The 23449-nt window shown below is 41.5% G+C and overlaps 1 protein-coding gene across 5 annotated transcripts in view; it reads right to left on the reverse strand.

The window, feature by feature from the left end:
* The window catches only part of LOC140257622 (contactin-4), a 250817-nt gene that overhangs the window by 197580 nt on the left and 29788 nt on the right, over positions 1 to 23449 (reverse strand). For 3 of the 5 annotated variants that reach the window (XM_072347049.1, XM_072347045.1, XM_072347047.1), the window contains exon 2: positions 20453 to 20497. The gene's annotated coding sequence lies outside the window, so the exon portion shown is untranslated. Of the gene's footprint in view, positions 1 to 9890; positions 9912 to 20452; positions 20498 to 20612; positions 20757 to 23449 lie in introns of those variants that run through there. The other 2 variants (XM_072347046.1, XM_072347048.1) reach the window with 2 other exon arrangements.

Genomic DNA, 23449 nt, shown 5'->3' on the forward strand with positions numbered 1-23449 from the left:
GTGAGCATTAATATCAGTATCAGGAGGAAAACAGAGGGAATGAAAAACATTAGATAGATCTCACCAGTCATTGCTCTGAAAAACAATAAAAATAAGAGTATGACAAGAAAATTCAGTTGGTGTTTGGTTTTGTGGACAACAAGGTAAGCAAATGGTCAATGTCAGCTCTTTCTTTGAGATAAATGTCCACAGAAAAGCATTTTAAATCATAGAGGATATTACGCTGAGTAATAGTGGATGATGGACATCTCCCATTATGCCAGAAAAGAAGGTTGTTTCTTGGCTGAACTGGTCTACTGAGAAGCATAAGAGCTTAAAAATATGCTTATCGCACCTACAGCAACACTAAAAAGAGCAACAAAAAGATGGCAGGACGAAATGTTCGGGGCAGTATGTTCATGCTTGCTTACCAGAAAACAAAGATGATGGATGCACCCATCTGCAGCCAGTCCCGTCATCCAACAATGTTTCAGAAAGAAAACATACATAACACTAGTGCTGCTTTCCTTCATTTCTTATTGCTTACATCTACTGGAAAATAACCCAAACTCTTATACCTGACATAACAACCCAAAGCTTGTCCCCACTCACAGTTAAGCCAAAGCACTGAAACATTCCAGCAGAACCAAGGAAAAGATCTGTGGAAAACAATTAAACAAGAATTCAACACATTAAGCTGCAGTCGACATATCTGTAAGAATTGAGCTGCAAAGGGCACTGACAGTCATTCTTCCCCCTGGACTTTGCACTATTTCCAGACGACTCTCAGACACAAGATCTCCACATATTTCTCTAACGCTGTCTACAACGGCATGGGAACAAGCGCTACCTGCCATCTTGTTGCCATCTATACATGGCATAACTAAGCAGAAATACTTCATCACACATCTCAAATCCTCCCAGAGCCATACTTTGGTTTTCAATCTTACATATCCATGCATCCATAAGATGAGCTTCATCTGCTTCGTTTTACAGGTCAGACCATACAGTGTGCCTGGCTACACCATCTCATTACTCTTACTCCTACTAGGCTCCAGATTAGGTATCATAAAAATTGGAGTGTGGTTTCCTGTAATTAACGAAGTCACTGGATTTCATTTACTGAGAAAAATTAATTGGGTTCACTAGAAAAAGAGTGCTGTGTTGAGTCCTTCTCATACACTCATTGAAAAAATACACACAAGGAAGACAGTGAATGTTGTCACTAGCAGCCAAAATTTGCAGCATAAGTAAACATTACAAGCTCAGTGCTGCACAGGAGGCATAGAGAAGGAATTATAAGTGGGAGAGGACAAACTTGTATGAGAGCATCTTCAGAAACCAAAGAGGCAACAAGAAAAAGCCAACTAGAAAAATATTGGCGCATCTACTGCAAGTTGCCCAGTATACACACTTCATTTTGCTAGTGAAAGGTTTCATCTTTCAGAAATTCAACTTTTGGATTTTTCGCTTTTCTTAAGCCTCACACCTGTTTGAGGTTGTGATTGCAAGAGCTGGAAGAGCAGAAGGAAACACGAGCATGTGCTTAGGACAGCTCCTGCATTTTGCAAGTTGTGTATTACAGCTTCGCCCAGCACCCCTCAAGCTCTCCCTCTTGTACCTTGGCCAGGCTTCCTTATTGCCCCTACTTGGCTTGCCTTCTCCTGCTGTGAAGGTGCTGCTGCTTCACATAGATCATCACATTTCTACAGAATCAAAAGAATAAAATAGAGATGAAGCTGTTAAAAGCAGTCATCAACAGAAAGGTCAGGGCCCCTGGCAATGAAAGAAAAAAAATTACTCCTGTGGTCTTCAAACAGATTTATTCTCGATATAAAGCAGGACCATTTACAGCTCAGCAAAACTTTAGAACTGGTAGTAAAGCACATTACAAGCTTTCTTAATTCAATTTTCTCTGGCATTTATTGTGGTTAATAAAACACCTAAATGTCATCTAGATTTATAAAAATGTATTTATAGGTTAATAAATGCATAAACCGTATCATTCACAGAAACAGCTTACAAAGCCCAACAGCCCAAACTGACACAGATTTTGATTTTGCTTCTTTTCTGAAAAGTAATTAGTGTTTACTTGCAAAGTTTTTATAGCGCTGTAAAAAATGCACCTGCTTACTTTGGCTGCTTCCAGGGTTCACATCCCACTTCACGGGTCTACCTTGCTTTTAACTCAGAACTTCTGTTCACTCCACCACACTCAACCCAAAAGGAATGCAGTCCCTATCATCCTGACGTTGAAACACATCTCATTACCTTGCTTTCATCCCAAATCATTTCAGCTCTGCCTTCCCACTTCTGCTTTACGTATCTGACTTACTCTGAGTCAGAACTTCCTTCAGATAAACAGCAATGTTCTTTAATACCCAATACTAACGATGATGACTGGGAACAGCTTCTTTTTAACAAGTACTTGAACATTTCGTGTAACCAAAGCTTTTATATGTAATTAGTGCTCTGAGCTGAATTCTGGTACAATACCATTTATATCCAAATTATTTTTAATGAACGTTTGGATGCACCAGACCAGAGGACTACAGATTTAAAAGAAATATTAATATTTTATTTGAGAACCCATTCTAAATGCATTTCTGTAACTAATAAAAACACAACCAAGTAATTGCTAAGACAACTGTGCTAAGAAGAGCACTCTGTAACTTCAAAAGCACAGCAAGAAGTTTCTTGCTGGTTAGTGCAAAATGCAGACTTGATTTATGACCGCAAAGAGAAGCGCTTTCAGGAAGAGAACAGAGACCAAAGATGCATGGATACAAATAACGTGGAACATGTTGCTAACTTACAGGTGCACTGCAGAGACTTTTAAGCTCTGAGGAGCATATTTTGTAGGCATTCGTGCTCTCTAAGAGGCATTTTGTATAGTGTAAAAGCATCGAGTTACCCGGAAAGCTTTTACATACAGTTCATCTTTTTATCACAGGCGCTTCCTGATCTCTCACAAATACAGTGCGTTAGGAAATGATTGGAAATACAGGAACCAAAGCTGCCGTCTTTAATGTAACACTTCTGCATTATAGAAATGAAAGAAAAGAACAGTGTGCTTTAAGAAAAAAATACTTTGCATTTCCCTTCTCGGTGAAGGGCAGAATATTTCCATATTTTAGTATTAGCAGACATTAACAAAGGAACATTTCAGTTCCTTAATGTCACAAGCCTTAGCAGATACTGAGCTTTCTCAGTGTCAAAAGGAAAAGCCAAAATGGCCCCAGTAAATCTAACTTTACCATTAAGACCAAGTCAAACAGTAACGAGGCTTGTTAGAACACTTGCTTACTGCAGAAAATCATTTTGTCCATCAACACAGCCCCAAATTATCTGTCAAGGATGTCCTGATTCTATGGACCTCAGTACCATTTCCTAGTAGATAAAAACACCCCTTACGCAAATTTATATGATGCAAAGAAGTTGCACTTAAGAAATCTCAGCTGCTTTTCCAGGGGACTTAATAGTGTAATTACATAATAATTGAACATCTTAATTTATAACACTTTAGGTTTAATGACTTTAAAAAAATAGCCCTTGGCTCCTTATAAAACAAAGTAGCTACACGAATGTTGAATGCTTGTAAAGTTGATTAATATGTAATGGTTAGAAGTGATAAAAACATATCGAGAACACTGAAAGCAGAAAGCAGACTTACAATTGTTTTATACTTCACTTGTAAAAAGACACTAAAGTATACTTTCCCCTATAATTTACACCTTCGATGTTATTGCATTATAAACAACACTTCTTAATTTGTCATCCTATTAAGTACCTAAACAAAGGCATATGGTACAAGTCCCAGTGCCTTCTCATTGACTTTGCTGGGGCTTGGAACAATCCCAAAGTGACTTGTTTTCAGCAATTCTAAGCAATTGTAACAAAATGCATCATTATCGAATGGAGATTTAACCAAATGGCACAAATGCTGAATTGCTGAAAGACCAAAATAAGCTACCAGCTATTCAGAAATGGATTTTTGCAATCAAGTCTAACTAATATGCTTTAAATGCTTCCACAACTTTGTACAGTCAATACCTTTCAATATTCTGTATATTGTAACATCAACTTCATGGTTTTTTGTTCATGTACAGCCCACAGTGTCTCAAAATAAGTGCTTAAGCCGAAACTACATGATCTTTCCTTTAGAGAAAATTAATAGCTGATTATTAGCAGCATCCTTAGTTACCTAACTCACTATTTCCAGTTTTCCTCCGCTGATCTTCCACAGCATGGCACAGTACTTTAATGAATTTGTGTCAAGCTGACAAAGATCTGCCACCATTCACAAATCAGCTACAGATAAATGCAATGCATATTAAAAATCCTACCGCTCTCCAATCCAGCAAATTCCAGTCTTACAGGACAACCCATTACTCACAATAAGCCATTTCTGGCAGTTTGCATAACAGAATATTGAAGTCTTACTGAGTTTCATCAGGTTAAGAGTACATAACTTTGTGATTTTCTGTTGCACTGAATTAACCTTAAAATTGCACGGTTTCATGATAAGGAGTTACTTCTCACAAACGTTGTTTTGCAAAACACGCACAGGATCACAAAAGGTTCTGATTCACTTTAAAAGCCTTCACACTTGTACATACTCGGTCTTGCAAGTTCTTCCCCTCCAAGCTCAGACTGAGAAGGCAGCTACAACAACAACCATCATCACCACATCACCTGTCTGTCCGTCAGACAGCAGAGACTTTCTGCAGAACAAGGCTACCAAAGACAGAGCTGCTCTGGATTGCTCACTCAGTGTGGCTGCCTGCAGACAGCAGGTCTTTAACTTGCATCCCATGCCAGCCCCCAGCTGCCCAAGGCACTGTCACTGCTGAGCACTGAGCCTTCCAAACACCACAGCAGGACTGCGGGCATCCACGCATCGTCACTGTCAACATTTCTCCCTTTTGTTCTTTGTGATTACTCTTGCAGTAGTTTATGAGAGAGGAAGGAGATGCAGTACCAACAGGCTGCCAAACATCGCAGGGCAGCCCGCCTCACCTATGGGATCGGCCTTCCAATGCAAACCCCCATGGTACCAGATGAAGCTACAGGAGCTACGTTTGGGAACGACTGAGGATTAAAAATGACATTTCAAACACAGCGTGATGGTTTGCAGACTCTCTAACAAGCAGAACTGAATACTAAAATTAAAGCTCATTTATTAATTAATGTGAGTGGCAATGTGCTATGAAAATAACGACACTATTTTGGCTCATCTAAAAACCTATTTAAAAGAACACCAACGGCAGCAGAAGGGGCAGGAGGCAGAGCATGCACAGCCGCCCTCAGCAGTCACACAAAGCATTTGCTGGGCCCCAGAGTTTGCTCCTATCCTTTCCCAGTCCATACACTTTGTTGGGTTGTGAGCTGCTAAAAAACAAGCATCCAGTTTCCTTGGTTTCCTCCATCTGTATTCCTGATCTCTAATTAATCAAAGATGCTTTCTGCATCTTACTCAGTTGACTGCAAAGGGTTCATTACGTTACATTTCTCAACAACTAAACTTAGAAATAGCAAAAGGGATGAATTAGAGATCAGTTACAGACATCACAGAGCATCATACAGGCAGTGCATGCACAGTTTGCAATATTCTCACAAACAGAGCTTTGTAGCCATACCCGGACACAATACGGACATATGCAGCAGCCTATGCACAACCTAGAAAAGTGTCCTCATTAGCTGTAATTATAACTTATGTAATTAATGTATCTTTTCTCCGGGTGTTCACCATCCCCTTGAGGAACGCATTGCCCCCGTGATGACTGGCAGAACAGAGAAGATGGGCAGATTGACTCCAAAAGAGTACCCAGAAAATTCACAGATCTGTCATGAGAAGTTACACCGCATTCAAAGCCTTTGGATACAAATAAAAACCCGAGGCTGGAGGTTCCACAAACTTTTCTTGGCAGTTTCTGTCCTTTTAAGTGACAGCCATTCAAAAACAGTCTAGCAAATAAAATGCTCATTAAAGTCTCCCTTTCTCAGCAGAACGTTCTAGCTGCAGACTGAATAACTTAACCGTCCTGCAAACTGCACTCCATTGGAACAGCTTTTATGAGCTCAGGTGAGCTTTTAATCAACTCAATCATAATATGGATTATTCCCATTTTTAGCACACAGGGAAAGAATTATCAGCTGTATGCTTAAAAAAAGCCCCACCTGTATGTCTATACCTCCAAAGTGCAATAAAACACTCCTGTTTTATAGGGCTTTATGAACAGCTATTAGCAGCAGATCCGCTTTGTTACACACAAGAACTGAAGGTTTTGCTTATCTGATAGCACAGTACAGCCCATGCACAAATTCTAACCTAAAAATAAGTAGAAAACAAAGTCTTGGTCCAAAGTCCATTGGCTCCAGTGGAAAAAACATCACCATTTCTGAATGAGTCCAATTTGCATTATTTTTAGCAAAGGTTATCTTTGAGCAGAGGTGCAGAAACACTTAACAAGTCTAAAGTACCACTCGAGCCCCAGCCACAAAAGCTTTGTGAGGACAAAATCCTCATTACAATCAGCAGGGGTTCGCTTTCATAATGAGTATTTGAGTCAACTGATTGGAGTGTTCAACTTCTGTGATGGTGAGTGCACAAGTCGTTCTTGACTTTACGATTTCTCTGTAATGCTCCATAATACGCTGCACTGGTTCCTTAGAAACAAGCCGTTTTGAAAGGACTGAAAGAGGTGCAAATGAGTACAGTTTTGTCTAATGCAGATTGCTTGGATGTTTAGCATTATTTCTAAGTGTGAACAGTTCCAACTCAGTTTGAAGTTTCCATCAAGTGAATGATCCAACTGTTGCAACTCTGAAGAGCAGCTGGACCTGACCTACCATAGGGAACAATCCTCTGCATTAGGAGCAACAGACGCACTCAGGTGGATGCTATAGGCTCAGGCAGCTTAATACCAAAGATCTCAAAAGAGGTTGTAATCATGAAGATGATTCCTTCTAGTATCATTACCTTAGCGCTATAAGACACATTCATATTTTCCTTGCTTTTGATATTACCTGTACAGAATGTAATCACATGTACTTTAATTTTTGCCATCCAAAAATATTAGAACTGCAATACTGGAACATCATTATTTTCTACTAGTTTTCTTTTCCTAAGGAAATGAGTACTATTTCCATGGTACCAGAACAACTCCTCCAGCTTCCACAGAAAAAAAAAGTGAACCAAAAAAGAGCAGAATTACACAGAGCTGAGTATTTCACTGCCTTCCTTCTCTCCACCTTCTTTTCACTTTTGCTGCCATTTTCTTTTCATGTGCATGGCTTGTTTTTTTGGGCAAGTCCCTCTCCCAAACCAATACAGCCTCCATCTCCTCCCTAAAGTCAGCCCTTCCAGTTCACTCTTCTCTACACAGTTTCCTAATTTTGCCACCGAAGTCAATCTAAGTTATTCCCATCCCTCCTTCCACTTCCTTTTCCAATTACTCCACTTTATACCCTGTTCTCCTACAGCGGCTTGCTAAGCTAGCTTGTTCATGGGGTCATTGAAAACAACTTCTCAAACGTTACTTTAGTTTGATGTATTCAACTGGTTAACTTCACAAGAAAGTGTGCATATTCTACCTTTCATTTTTTCCTTAAACAGAAAATACTCCTAGTATATTCTTATGTTTAATCAAGTACAGTAGATTAAATAATGTATTTGGGTCTCTGGAAGGCTTTTAAGTTCTGTCTAGCAGGAAGAAGGTATGGTATTTTTTGTTTTTCCATAATTAGGCATAATTAGCATAATAATTGGGCACGTTAATAAGGGCACTACTGCAACTAGCACATCAATAGCTCCTCAAAGGGAGCCAGTTAACCTTTCCCGTCCCACCTATGAGCATCTGCATCCTCACAGGCACAAGCCAGCCTCCCGCTTGCTGAGCAAGGACTGAGCATGGGAGCCAATCGACATGCAAATCAAAAAGTAAGTTTTTTTGCTCTGAAATAGCCCCAACGTGAAAAACCGTGTGTATGAGGAGTAATACAAAAGCTTCCAGACAGGCAAAAAACATTCAATAAACCCAACACATCAAAAGCAACACCAGGTTCCTGAACACTGAAGTTTTGTTACTCGTTCCTTTGGACCAGCCTTGCTCATTTATCAGCGCCAGCACTGCCCATGGGTTTTGCTTTGGGTCTGATGACATGAACTCAGGGACCACTTACATTTTTATTGCATATTGCCATGTCACTGAGCTGCTCAGATTTACTCTGCTGGGAGGCTGTCTTATTCCAGAAATAGATATTAATTAATCAGTATATTTTCTACCCCCGTGCCAGGAAAAAAAAACATCTCTGATTAAAATGGTGTACTGAAGTTTTTCATAATCAGTGCCAACACAACTATTGATTAAATGAAAACCTCGTGAGCACTTACTCATTTTATAGGTGTATTTCATTTCTCTCCAGCTCTCTTGTTTTAGTTAAAGGATATATTCTAGACACGCTATGACTATTACACATAGAAAATACTAGTGAGTCTGAGGCATCACCTTTATGAAACGTCTGTAGCCTGTAGGTGACCCAAGTCCTTAATTCCCAAGTTTAGATTCTTATGACTTCAGTCCAGTGAGAAGTTAGCCTTGGAGGTAAATACTGAAACTTCAAGAGCCGATGCTCCAAATACATCCGGAACGTTGCTCCTGGGCAGGAAAAGCACTTCACACATCACTATGCAGAGAAGTTGGCACATCCATAACTAAATCCCACCGAGACCGTAAGCTTGGCAGCATTCCTCATACCCAGCCTGGGCTGAGCTTCCCATTTGCAGAATATTTCTACCCAATAAAGCCGTGCTTAAAACAAACAATGTTTGTTATTGTCTCCCTTTCAAAACCACCACTCTTGTAACTGTCACATTCCTGCGCTTTCTAGGGTGAATTATTCACTGTAACACATTTCTGCTGTTTCTTACTTATGACACTAAGGATTGGCATTTTCCTGGCTTGGTGCAGAAGGAAGCCATTGACCTCCCATCTCTTCCCATGTTTCAGGCTCCTGGGAGCACTGGGCACTCAGCTACTTTCAGCAAGGATGAATCCCCGCTGTGTAATTCAGGGATTACTTCTCTAATTAGCAGCACGAAAAGAAATATTGACATCGCACTTGTCCACTGCTTTTCATCTCGTCGCTTTTCTCCATGTCACTACAGAGACAGATGCTCACTGATTCATTTTAAAAATATAAGAGATTAATTATCACACATTGTTGTAAGAAAATCACAGTGAATTAGCCCAATAATTACAAATTGCAAATTATCTGGTCAAGTCTGATAAACGGAGACCAGAAGGAAGCTCTATGCATTCCTCAGCCTACGTACCTATTCCTGCCCAGTATTCCACCCACTATACGCATAAGTTTGGGGAAGATGTTTCATGTACACGTAACCCTTCAGACATTTTGCTGTTTTTCATTAAGCCACTCAAACTGCACGTCTCTTCCAAAGATGTCTAGAACATTTTCAAACTTCAATATGCATAAATTAGTGGTACTGCATAAGGCAGCCCTAATTTATGCATTCACCATGGACCCAATTAGTTCTTCTGTAACAGAATGTCAAACAGATTTTCTTAATAAAGCAGAACATATCATATCCAATATTTATATAATACACAGAAGTTTAACTTTGTCACTCCACATTACTAACCCACAGCGAGAAGGGGCTGAACCTGAAATTGCCTTCTACTCCATGAGGCACTAACTGGTAGAGCAGAGACAGACGATCACTGGGGACAGATCAGCATCGCTGCTGCACAGCCCATCGAGTGACATCAGCAAGAAGCACAGCACATCCCAGCCCTGCACAACTGCTCGGGGAGGTCCTACACACACCATGGACAGGTGTAGGAGGGATCATGGGGAGGGCTCTGCACGCTTTGCACATGGGACCATACCTCAGCATGCAGCAGAACCTCGTCAGGCTGTTGATGATGCAGTTAAATGTCCAAAGCCTTCCAACCCAGCTGGCTTACTGCCTCCTGCAAGACCCAGCCATGCATGAATGCGTCATGCTGAGGCTCCATCAAGATAAGCGAGAGGTGACAGTGAACTGAGAAGAAAAAGGGATCGTGTTTGCACTTCTAATATTTCTCACTTTAGTCAGCAACCAGAAACCTCACTAAAAGTGATTACGCATCAATACATCTACATCTCCAACCTACTTCAGTTATCCTCCATGTATTTTGTCACTTCATGTTTCAGATGCTGTGACCTTCTTGGTTGGACTTTACATAAATCCATGTCAAATAAAAGCAGGCTGCTGATGGCCCTTCAAGTTAAACCCAGGCTGAGCGCTGTAGCCCTGGGAAGCACAGTTCTGTACAGGTCAGCACTGAGAGACAGCACTGCTCTCCTGCACCTGAGGCCCCTCTGAAAGCTTCCCAAGGCTTTTCTGTGTCCTCTCTGAAAGCAAGACTGCCATCCCACGCAAAATATGCTTATCGCTTCCAGGAGCAAAAACAACATGTCTGATGCACAGTGGCACAATCCAGAAGTACACTAAGTCACTTCAGATGACAAGCAAGTAATTTGTCTTTCTGGTGTTTATTTCAAGCAGATTAATCAAGATGAAATATTATGATATTCACGCATAAATTAGCTTCATTCTTCTGCCTAATGACCTCTCAGTCAAGCCTCTTACAACAAACTAATTACAGAAATCTCTTAAAACGGAGTAACAAAAAGCTTTAGCTTTTGTTGTTATTGCTTCTAAACAGCAGTAAGGAAAATCCCACAACACCGAGGGGCAGAGGAACCCCTGAGATGCACCCGGCCCAGGCAGCACCCACATTGCCCCTTCCACAGATAGCAGAGGTCAGGCTCCCAGTCCTGTATGTGACCCAAAACCCCAAATAAAAGAACTGCCTTTCTTCTGCACGGATGTTTTGTTTTAAATGTACAACTATACAACGAAGTTTGGCATTTCTTAAGCAGAGGGCAGTATTACATCAGTAAATGATTATTAAAGTTACCTAATCTCCAGTACCTGAAGTTATATTTCTGTAACATAAGGACACATAAGTTCTACTTAACTGACTTCAGATAAATAAAGTTTCAGAAACTAACCTGCATTCAGGCTAACAGAGGAAGGGACAAATAGGAAAGTCTCCCCCTCCCCAAACACACACTGTTACGACCAAGACCTTCTCCTAACTCCTTTCTCAAAGCCAGAAGGTTTCCTCTGCTTTCCTCACTGCACATCACAACTACTGGTTCATTAAATATAAATGCAAGAGGGATGCTGTCCACTGTTATTCTCCAGAACAGCACGTTCTCCTGCTCCTGGTGGACCCGGCACAGCACTCCACTAACGCTACTTAAGAGTTCCCCTTTCATCCTGCGATGCTCCGACCCTCCTGGCTCCTGCGCTCCCACAGCGCTCTGCTGACGCCGCCTCTCTTAATGGAAAGTTGGAGCTGAAACCCCTGCCAAGAGATAACATTCTCCAGCAAAGCCTCAGCCCTGAAACTTTTCCTGCTGCTTTGACATTTGTGTAACATTCAGAAGCCGCTTGCTCACACAGAGACGCTGTTCCCCACCAGTGAAGCACTTCAGATGGAAGGTATTATCTATTCCTAACCGACATCTTTCACTAAATGGAACATTTAATTAATTTGGTCCAAAGCCAGTCTGATCTCTTTTGCTTGCGTGAAGACGAACACGACTCACAACTCTTTGGCACCATTCCTTCCTTTCCTCCCCATTAAAAGGAACTTTAGTTGTTTACAGAATAGATACAAGAAAATCCAAGCTGGTATGGTGACACATCATTAGTTAAAAATACAACACAGCATAAAGAGCTTTAGTGCAGAGATAGCACCGGAGTGCAGAATTACATGAAAATGGCTCAGGAAGGAGAATGAAAGTCATCTGGAAATTTATGGATTTTGCTATGGGCTGTAGCATAAGAACAAAATGACTGCAACCACTTTGTGTATAACTACAGAAAGTGAATTTGCTACAATTAACTGAGATGAAAATAGAGAACAAGGAGTAATAAAATTGCTCGAAATGTACCTATCCATAAAACGTGGATAGTAAATGCGTGGTGAAGGGAGGAAGGTCTCTAAAGATAAAAACAAAATCCAAATGCCTACCGGAGTCTAAAAGTCGCACATCCCTGACCAGAGACAGGCTTGCATAATGAGCAAAGACAGCGTGATTTGTGGCTTACTGTAAGCTGCAGGAAGCACTACAGACAAAGAAATGAAAACCCAGCCGAGATGACAGCATCTCATTGGGAGGCTCACTGCAGAACCAGAGCTCCGGAGCACTTCGTGCCACGTGTGCCATCAGGCAGATGTGTGTGATGAGTTCTGACAGTAAGATGACAGCCTAGCACTGGGATGCCCACACTTAGTCCAGACCTACGGTTCCATCTGAAAACAGAAGCAACCTCCAGATCTGAACAGCGTTCTGATGAAGAGAGAAGCAGCACATCTCCTGTCTGAAGTTATTTGTAATGCCGCATAATGACTGCGAACTGCTGCAGACTCTCAACAGCTGAAAGAACAAGCAGAGGTCTGTGTTTTGGAGAGGAGACAAATGTGGCCAGAGGACTTTATAGAAAGAACACTTACACCTGGTTAGACACACAAAGTTCACACTAATGAAATTAATTGGGTTTATAGCGAATACCAGCAGATGAATTCTAATGAGGCAGCATCCATCCATTCAGCATATGCCATAGCCACGAGCCCTTCTGGTCCTGCACACAGCATCACATGTGTAATCTGGAATCCTGGCTCCACAGGAACAGCTGAGACTTCAGGGCCTGCATGAAACCACATCCATCCCCAACTTGTGTGCAGCTTAATTAAATGGCAATGATAATTAGTGCACAACACGGGAGTCTCAACAGATGCTGAAGAAAGAAATACCCTTGGTGCTGGCAGAGAGGCTCAGCGTTCTCTAGTTTCTCTGCAGCCTTGGTGGGGAGGTTGTTGCCCACTGTCAGGCTCGTCAGTGTGACCCCGTTACACGCTGATAAGGAGGAACATAGCTAGCTATAAAATGGTAAACGTAAGGTGTAACAGAAACCAACAGCAGACTCATCTAAGGAGAAACAAGGACAGCTCTCATAGGTGACGGGAGAGCCTGCAACACATCACTTGGTCCCAAGGCAAGGCTGAGGGAGTCAACCACATGCAAACTGCCCCAGAAAGCAAATGATGTACAATGCTTGAATGCTAAGGATCAGAGATCTTAAAATCAGCACGTATAGAGAGAAATTATGAGCAATACGTTCTATGGCACTGCCAAAATGAGAAGTGAATGAAACAAGCAATGAAGGCTGAAGTTCACACTGAAGTGCCATCACGCACAGCCTGCCGCATCTATGGTGCTGTATGTATACTTTTTGATAAGTCATACTGAAAAAAGTGAAAGATAGCTATAGCAACACTTTACAGAGAAGAGGTGTCTCTAATCAGTCTCTGAAGAGGTGTTTAATTCCAGAACACACTGGCAAATCTAAACAAAAAACAAATCAGGATGCATCTGTTCACCATTAAAATGTTCCTCCCCATCCCCTCCCTTCTGCTTCCTATGGAAGTAAAAAGCCTTGGAGGAGTGTGCTGAAGATAACATCCTGCAGATAACATCCTGCATATCAAAGCAGGTGATGAAGCAGAATTGTGGTAATTCCCGAGGAATGACAGGAACAAGGATAAGAGGAAAATGTGAAAGTCAAACATCTCTGAACTGCTTCGAAGAAGGGCACCGCAAAGTTGATCCAAGCTCCCATGAACTCCACTGCTGCCTGCAGTACGGTTTGTTATCTGCATTACTCCATATTCTGGAAATATTGGGCTATCAAAATACGTTCGCTACAGCAAAGTGACAACAAGAATATGCTACTGCATGCTCATAACGGGTAATGAGTCACAAGCACAAAAGGAAATACAGACCGAGTGAAAGAATGCTACAGGAAAGAATGGATCGAAAGGAACTGTTTCATGTGAAGAGGAATTAAAGCAGTGGGTGTGAGACACGTAATAGCTTCTGAAAGATTTTCTAAGAAGTGGCAGGGGAGCTGAAGATGAGAAGTGATGGAAAGAGACTAGAAGGAATTACACACTGGAGGCAAAAAATGCAATGAGTCACATTCTGATGCCTTCGTGCCACAGGGTATGAGTGGCAGCTGTCCTCAATAACTACTGAAATAACATTACACAAGAAACCTCTGAGCAGGGCAGTTGTACTCCATCTCTGCAGATCCTTCCAGACTATTTTATGTAAACAAAGTGAGTTTTATGCAAGATGTATTATTTTTAAAGAGTGATCGTGAGAAATTAGAACGCTAGATGTATCTCTTCCTAAGATAACATTCAATATATACAACAAGCGGGTTCAATGAGCTGAGCAAGACGAAAAGATCTTCTTCCCCTTCTCAATAAAGGCATTAACTTCAACCATGGCTCTTGAATAGAAGAGGATCAAAGTAGACTTCAAAACTTGCTCAAAGGAACATTTCTCATTCCTTCAGCCGGCAGACTGACCATTCAGAGCAACACCTCCACTGACCAAAGCATTTCTGTTGGGGCACAGGATGCAGACACACACATAAGGCCAACACAAAGTCAGATCAGGGAAATGTTTCAGCAGCAAAGTCATACTGTAACATCATCTTGCCGAATACTGTTTTCTGCATGGACAACAATAGGTTGCAACTAGTTTCTGGTACACACTGCACTGAATAGTTTAATCTACAAAGCGAAAATGAATTTTAATTATGGCATTCTAGAAGCATCACTTCCCATTTGTTCATTGCTTGAAAAGCATAAAGATGCACTAAAAGGGACTTCTGTTATCTCATCCAAACATTGCCTTAGTCTTGACTTTACTTTCTAGCCAGAGATCTCTCCTTTCACAAACAGGCCAGTGTAATGGATCTGAGCAGAGAACTTAAACTGGTACAGTATTAAGGACGCCTGCAGTCAGTTCTTATGTTATCATTTCAGTATCAAAACACCATTTGCTGTCTCAAGCATTTTTTGCCTAATGAATGTATGGGTCAAGGGGCACCTGAGATGCAAACTTGGTGCACTTCATTTACATTTCTAAAGTAAATGTTTAATATTCTAATAGCCTGATATGAATTTCCTAAATGTTAATTGATGCAATTGAAATTTGCTAAGGGCACATTCAAGACATTTCAAACAATTAACAAAAGATTTGAAAGCAAAGAAGCCATTTCAGTAACAGTCAAAACCACCGTCATACCTGTTGTATCACCTGTAGCAAGATACTTCTTTTTTTACTCACCAAAAAAGAACAGTAAATTGTGCAGTTAAACATGATTACAAGTGATACTCAACTAACCCTGATTTCTTCTCACTTAAGGACAAAACTCTTTATGTATCAGTCATAGAATCACAGAATGCCCTGAGTTGAAAAGGACAACAATCATCTCGTTCCAACCCCCCTGCGGTGTGCAGGGTCACCAACCAGCAGACCAGGCTGCCCAGAGCCACATCCAGCCTGGCCCTGTCTTTCAGTCCTTCTCTGTTTTCTACACGGATATCACTGATGAAGTAAACTGAGAGCACTCAAGCTGACACATCACTCAGACCCTCAAACACCACAACCACGTGTTGAAATAAGCTATGAAAAATCTAAAATAAAACCTATGCTTTGCAGCTCTGTTCCCAGTCCTTGCACAACTATTCTGAATTACAGACCCAGAACAAAGCTACACATTCATCCAGCAGAGCACGTGGGACTTCTTCCTGCCCTGCAAGGAGATCTCCACTTACCCCAAGCCTTCTTTTCAATCCAACTTAAAGACTTATGGAAAGCCGTGTTGGAAAATAAGAGACCAAGTATCCTTCCTACTGATCCACTTAATGCTTATGGTGTACATATGTGTTGTCATTGCATAACAGTTGGGGAAGAACCACTACAGCTGTCCTGCTGGAGCTGGGGCTTACCAGCTCACAATTTCATTCAGCATACAGCATACCTGCCAGCAGGCTGCTTCCAACTCTCTCTCCCCCTTATACTAGGAATGACTTCTAATATTTGTAATTACAGCAGCCATCTTCATTCAAAACACAGGTCCTGCTTTCAGTTCTGCTGCCTTAGAGGGCTTCAGCATGGTTGTATTCAGAGAACACCTGAGCAAGCTCTTTCACATTCATTTCAAAGCTGATCAAACCATCTGAGCTGAAGAAATTCTCCCTCCGAAAAAGGTCCTGTAGCTCACTACTTTTGCCCTGGTTGACTACAAAACACAGCAACAACCCAGTATAAAGATATGGAGGGTCTGAAATTTACTTATCAGGATAAGAACAGCAAATGAATCTGTAGTTCTTCAATCCCAAGGAGGCAGACAGACATGATTTGCAAGCAACACAAACTGGTGCAGGTCCTATGAGGAGCTATTTTCTGCCTTTTAAACTCATGCATTCTAGCATGAGTTCTCTAGCATAGATTGCTTTCTTCAAGGAAATTCTGAAAGGAGTAAAAAGTTGCTTTTGATTTTAAAGCTCCAGCCTACATCCACAGTCACTGTGAGCTAAATACAACAAATGTCATTGAACTAGCTATCTTCAACGTTATCTTGTTAACAATTGATTATTTATTCACCAGAAACTACATGGTGTTCCTCTTCCTGCTTGCAGGATAAACTGACACTTGATTCAGATTAGTAATCTACTGCAAAATGCCAAGTGCACAAAGCCCACGCAGCAGCCCAGCCTCAATAGGTGTGTTGAGGAAAATGCAGATGTCTGCGTAAACAGAGGATCATGTTGGCCAGAACTGTCACTCCAGCATTTTTCAGGAGCACTGCACTCACTTAAGCATCCCTCGAGGCTTCAGCCATCAGGAGATACAGGATGACGGATGCACCATCTCAAAACAACAAATCCTACTGTGATTTTAATTGAATTACAGCAGCCATTTTACTTTTGCAGAGCCTCTTAGACTCCGCACCGCTTACTTGCTTCCAGTGATTCAGCAGTCTATCTTTCAATACAGCAATCCTTCCTTAGGACAGTTCCTCATTCCTTTTAAGTAGTGCTTCTGACAGCAGCTACCTAGATGGTTGTTGTTTAAAGCACTCCACCTTTTTTTTATTAAGCAGAAGTAGTTTATCTCAGACACCTCTGTCTTCAGACTCAAATACTTTTCTATTCATTTGAATGCTCAGTCTTTTAGCAGTTCTGGAAGTGTCCTCACAATATACTGCGCCTCTACACTTAAGCGGTGCAAGAAGTTAAAAAGAGGCAGTAGTAAAGCAAATCTAAAACCCAGAGCAACAAAACAGCAACACCAGCCTATAAATACACTCCAGCCTTGAAACAGTGGAAAAAAACAAACCCAACATTCTGCAATTATAGGGGACTCCAGCAGAACTATCAGGAGGCTATTTTTGTTCCTAACCTACATAGAGGCTGCAGAAAGGTCAGTTCATAGGCAACCAAACCTGCCAGGTGCCCATGTCCCAGCATTACTTTACTATACACTCTGGGCTTTATTTCCCAACTATCTGATTAGTGCTTTTGTATTCATCGTGTTCTTATGAAGAGAAGTGAAGTAATAAGTACTCATTACTATTACATAAGAATAAGAAGGCTCAAGAGAAATGCTTCCTTACAAGAACTTACATCAAGAAGTCATGATTTCACTCTGCTGTATAACTGGTGAACTGGGGCGCAACTTCAAGACCATTTGCCTTCCAAAAGACTCAAGTCCATCACATACCAGCAATTTTGCTCATCTACTATTTCAGCTCATCATAGTAGATGAGCAAATAGAAAATTGGGTGCATCCTAAGTTTTTCAGGCTTTCCACATAGAAAAGAGTAACAGTGACATCAGAAATCCAGTGGAGTTGTTGAGGGCTGTCCAAGAGAAGAAAGCAACTGGGCTTGAAGGAAACCAGGAGATAACTGAGAGGGAAGGACACAGCAGGACTTGGTATAAGTACAAGGAGGAATCAGCAGGAAGACATCTTGGCAATAAGGAGCCCAAGGAACAAGGTTGATTATTTCCCTATAATATTAAGGAGCAAAGGGATGCCTGGAGAACGGAGATAACTCCCATATTTGAAGGAACAATCTCAAAATTAGACCCTACAAGCCCATGTCATGTAATCCACCTGCTCATAACCCACAGACCTTCCAGATGAACAGGTTTCCAAATGTAACGACAGTTCTGATTCAAGCAGCCAACAGCTCTAACACTCACACAAGGCAAACATGAAACTACCGCTTGGATGCTGAATGTCAGTGGTAGAAAAGCTTTCATTTTAAACCATGCCACAATTAACCACAGACCATAACACAAGAACATCCCTTGTAACTTCCATTTCTTGAGCTACTGCCCAGCACATTCAGCATCCCTACACACAAGAGGACATTTCTGCAGCACAACTGTAGACTATGCCTGATGGTATTATTTCTAATTAAAATACACTGTAAGCTTGGTGGTTGAAAACAATCCACAGATGCTACAGGCTTTATAAGGTGACCATTTGCATGTGGCAGTTTTAATTACCTTACAGGTAAAGTAGCATTTTATTGCACTACTAAAACTCACTAACATTTTCTTCATTCAGTTTTGATTTCCCAAACAGACCAGAAAACAAGCCTCAAACTTGGCCTCTTCTGTACTCTGCTTATGCCTGAGCAAGAAGCTTGCATTACTTAGTAGCATGGACTAGCAAATCCTGCTGTCCCCTAGAACCTAGAGATGAGGTGAAAAAAACCTTGAATTTATGGTCCCCATTGAAGGTACTTGTGGCAATAGTAGACATGTATGACAACCCCTCTCACCCCCCTAAACTTTACTAAAAAATATGCTTTGCTTAGGTCTTTGAAAGAAGCACACCTGCTCAAGGTATGCTGCTAGCCATGAGTCCCACTTACCCTTTTATCTTTCAAGTAGCGCTTCACTACATATTCCACAGAGGTTACATTAGAGAATTGAGGTATTTAGCACATTCTGATTATGTTTCTAATGAGAAGTGTTTACAAAGTAGTGAACTGTAAACAGAAACTAATTTCCCTTCTTGTGTCTGTAGTGGTGGCATTGTTCACAAGCCATTTCTTGTATGTATATAGCTGTATGTTCCAGTCCTTCACACCAACTATCCAACAGGCACATAAGGGAACTGGAAAGTGGAACCCAAGCCTGCAGCCTAAAAATAGTATCGCTAGATCTGATCCTGCAGTTCTTATTCAGGCTCAATTAATCCAGACTGCCTGACTTCACAAGCACTTTTCATCTACAGGTTGATAGCACCTTCCAAAGGCAATGGGTAACACCATCCACTTACTATGAGGAAACTGGAAACAAGAATTCACCTGAGAAAGGGCTCTGAGTTTAAGAGTACTGACCAAAGGCGTGAGAAGACCATTATTCAAAGTCATCTATAATATTAAGAAATAAGCTTTGCCTTTCAAACCACCAGAATGTGATATCACAACATTTATCATTCCATCTTTGAACGTCTAACAGATAGCTTGACAAATTTAAGGACCATGCTGAATATTTTACCTCATCTAAAAAGCAGTAATTCAGCTTATATAGTAAGCAACACCCAGCAAAAGGAGATGCATCTCAATTACTCCAAGAAAAAAGCATCAAGAAATTAATTTATGACCTCACCCAACAGGCAGATCAAAAACACCTGAGAAGATAAATGTATTTTTAAGTATTTTATTTTGAACTGCAGCTGGTTTTTGCTCTTTTTTGATGGTAACAATACAGTTCATCTTCAAAAGTATGCTCTAAATTGGTAGAAACTTTTATCTGTAGAAATCAACCACGCGAAAGCCCCATGTCAAGGAGTAGGGCAACACAGTAGGGACACAAAAGAAAACACAGTCTGACCAGGGCTGGACTCTAAAGAGTAAACTGCCACACCTGCATTCATGTTCAATACTTCAGTGCTATCTAGAGAGAAAAAGAGCTTTTCAGGGTATATAGGAAAAATCTCACCTCAACAAGCAACATTGATTCATTTGGTCTTTCAAGCTCAGATACCATTAAGATAAATTTGAGTTTCAGAGGTGACAGTTTTCTTTTGATAGTTCATCTACAGGAATGATCATTCAATGATCAACTAAGCACCAACTTTGAAAGTCTCGTAACATAAAACAAAGACAAAACAGAAAGCACTCTGAGTCATCAGTCCTATTTTGTAAATGGTTCCTTCTTTAAGTCACGTACAGTGTTTCTAACAGCACTGCATTTACAGCTTTCTGAAGGCAAACTGTTTCATCTTTTCTATAAAGCTTCCAATATAAGATTCCCTGAAAGCAGTATATATCCTAAAGAACTCCAACTTACAACAGCCACTTAAACAAAAGCCATTGTCAGTACACTGCAAAACACAGGGATAGACTGCATTGTCTAAGCAATACAAAGATACAGACATTCAGTGCAATTACTTCAAGACCATAAAAAACAGCATCAGCAAATCCTAATTAATATTAAGGAATTATTACCTTCTCCAGTGCATGATATGTACTCTTCAGTCAAAGTTCCAATACCTGAAAGAAGTAATACAGAGGTAAAGTTAGTTATACTGATACTGTAAGTCACTGAATTCATTCTCACCCATGTTAACTCATTTTGCAAAGAGACCATCTTTGATCACTTCAGTACCTCCAGTCAACATGCTGTGCTGGCTGGGTGCTCTCTAGGAGGCTTCCACCACTCTCCACACCAGTTCCCCCAGCACATAAGATCCCTCCCCAGGAGCCCATTGCTTCCTGCAGACAACAGGTGTAGCACTGAGGATTAAGCAGCTCCTTGTTTCTTCAATTCTGATTAATTCACTAAGGGCCAATAAACTTCCAGCCTGCTACATCACCTCCCGTGGAATCCCATCTTCCCCAGCCACAACAAACCTCCAACAGGTGGCAGAAACCCTCAGCTGCTCCCCCACCCCCTGCTACACATCAGTACATCCATCCAAATCCCAGAGCCATTTCCCAAGGAGTTCCAGCACCACCATTAGTTAACCCTCATGACCAATGTATTTTTAGATTCCAAAGAATCTATCCCTCGCTGCTCAGAACAATAAAAGCTCTCTGGTTTTTGCTTTTAAAGCTCTCATTTTCCCCAGGCTTGCCTACCCATCTCCACACAGTCATAAGGCACTGCTCCAAAGCAGAAAGGAGGTTTCTTACAAAACACACGACCTTCAGAACTGCATTTGTGTTTTGTTTTTTAAAGCCCTGCCACGCCTGTGTGCACAATTGAGCCAGGGCTTTTTTTGGTGCTCGTGTGGGAGACTCTGGATCAGATCGTTTCTCTCTTCCCCCACAACCCCAGCACATGCACCAACGCCTGTTGCTGCTTGCTTCTGTAGGAGCTCTCACATCAGGTGCTCACTCAAGCAGGACAGCAGACCTCCTGCATGCCCACACAGTGCTTTGTATACGGATAACTTCGGTAGAACAGGTGACTCCAGTTAAAGAGGCATACACTGTAACTTCTAATTACCAGATGAAACCAACAGTACCAACGTATTCAAAGCCTTCAGAACTTTCAGCTTCCACCAACAGAAATGCCTTCGGGGGTGATTTCTCACAACATTTTCCATTGGTGGAGTGATATTGACTCAAAAACCAGGAAATAAATCCAGGAGATGCTTTACATTCAAAACAGCATTTCGTCCCTTAAAGATTTTGTAAGAAACCAAACTCTGCTCTTTGTCTCATGTGTTTGAAACTGATTAAAGTAATTGCACTTTATCCTCACAAGAAGCACTGAACCTGGATTCCCAGGCTTGAAATGCTAAAGCATTTAAACTACATTACCAGCAAACATCCAGCAATGCCCAGGCAATTCTGCTAAATACAAAGCCTCCCACAGCTCAGGGCAGGGCTGGCCATTGCATCCCATTCATTCAAATGCACACCACAATTCAGGTGGAGAACAGATGGGAACAAGCACCAAAGGGAACCAGCAGCGCTCTCCCTTAGGTGACACTGAGGAAGGTGCTGCATTTAGCAGCTCCAGGTTTGTCGGCATCCCTCGTCAACAGAAGGCTTGGAGAGGAACTTCAGAATGCAGATATGAAATTGTCTCCATAGGAAAAAAGCAACAACCCTCTTTTAATGTGGCTCCCCAGCCACCACTCCACTTGTTCTGAAAGCTAAGGCTTCCAAAAAGCCTAAAAAGAAATTCAGGTTTACACAACCCTGTAAAAGAGCAGCACATACTTCAAGGAAAAAGAAAAATCACTTAAAGTGGTGCCTCTATTTCTATTTTCCATCTTTATTTCACAGAAATACTATATAGTCACACCTCGAATTTGGTTTTTCAGGTAAAGATAGTTTTTTGGGAGCTGGCACCAGGGGGAACTGATGAAAGCCTGAAGAGCTGATCTCATCTGCTGCCAGCAGACATCCTCACATCGCACTCCAAGTTTATAGTGGCACCGAGATGGCTGAAAGAAGCCGTCCCACAGAAAGCTGAGGTGTGTTTCACACCTGGGAGCTCATCAGCATATTATGCAAATGTTGACATTCCAACAGCATCCATCCCCAGAATGCTTATGCAAGATAAGAGTACACAGTAAGGGTTATATTTCTGTGGGCAAGAACCAACCCTGGTCAGTGGCAAGAATGTTATTGAGGCATCAGGCTCTGAAATCCCCAAGCAAAATTTTCCTTTGTTCATTTCAAACATACAACTCGTTTGCTTACTTTTCATCTTATTTTTTCATCCCAGCTCTGCTGTGGGCAGATGTTTACACAACTCATCTACTCAGGCATGGCCACCAATCCAGCAGCCCAGTCTTGTCCTGTTTCCACATCTCCCATACTTACCACCTAAGAAAGCCATGAGACTTCACATCTGTCTCTGCCTCATTCCAGTCTCAAATTAAGCACCTCAGAGGCTCTCTGACTACAGATCTGTCTTTACCCCAAATCCACCAGATACCATTTAAGGGCTTCCCCGTTTCTGCTTTCTAATATAAGCTTGGAATCTTTCAAAGCTTTTGCTCCTATAAACACAACATTCTTCACTGTAAGCTAAAAATGTGAGAACTGTGAACCTGCTAGCCTCTGAGCTTATTAATATAGTTTATTAAATAATCCAATGCTTCTGATCCCTTCCTTGCTTATATTCGCTTTCTGCAGCCCTCTCAGCCTCATATAGAAAGATGAAGCTCACTGCAATTTCTCACACTGCCTTCTCTACCCTGCACGTGGAGCATATTAACCAAAGCAAACCAACAACCACCAACCCACTGCTGCTCTGCTCTGCCTCAGCTGCCCTCTCAAAACTAGAGGACATTAACACTGAAGTACCACCATCTCAGTAGTTATGTCAACAAATGGAGAGCAAAAGGGCCAACAAAGAGCTGAAGCCACACTTCATCCAGCCACAGCCACCAGCTGCAGCTGATGGAAGATTCAGCCCTTCCTCAGCAACATCCCAATCCCCACCATGCCTCCTGTTCCTGAAAGTCGGACATTGCTTATCAA

Source organism: Excalfactoria chinensis, chromosome 12, assembly GCF_039878825.1.
Source record: "Excalfactoria chinensis isolate bCotChi1 chromosome 12, bCotChi1.hap2, whole genome shotgun sequence".
NCBI lineage: Eukaryota > Metazoa > Chordata > Aves > Galliformes > Phasianidae > Excalfactoria > Excalfactoria chinensis.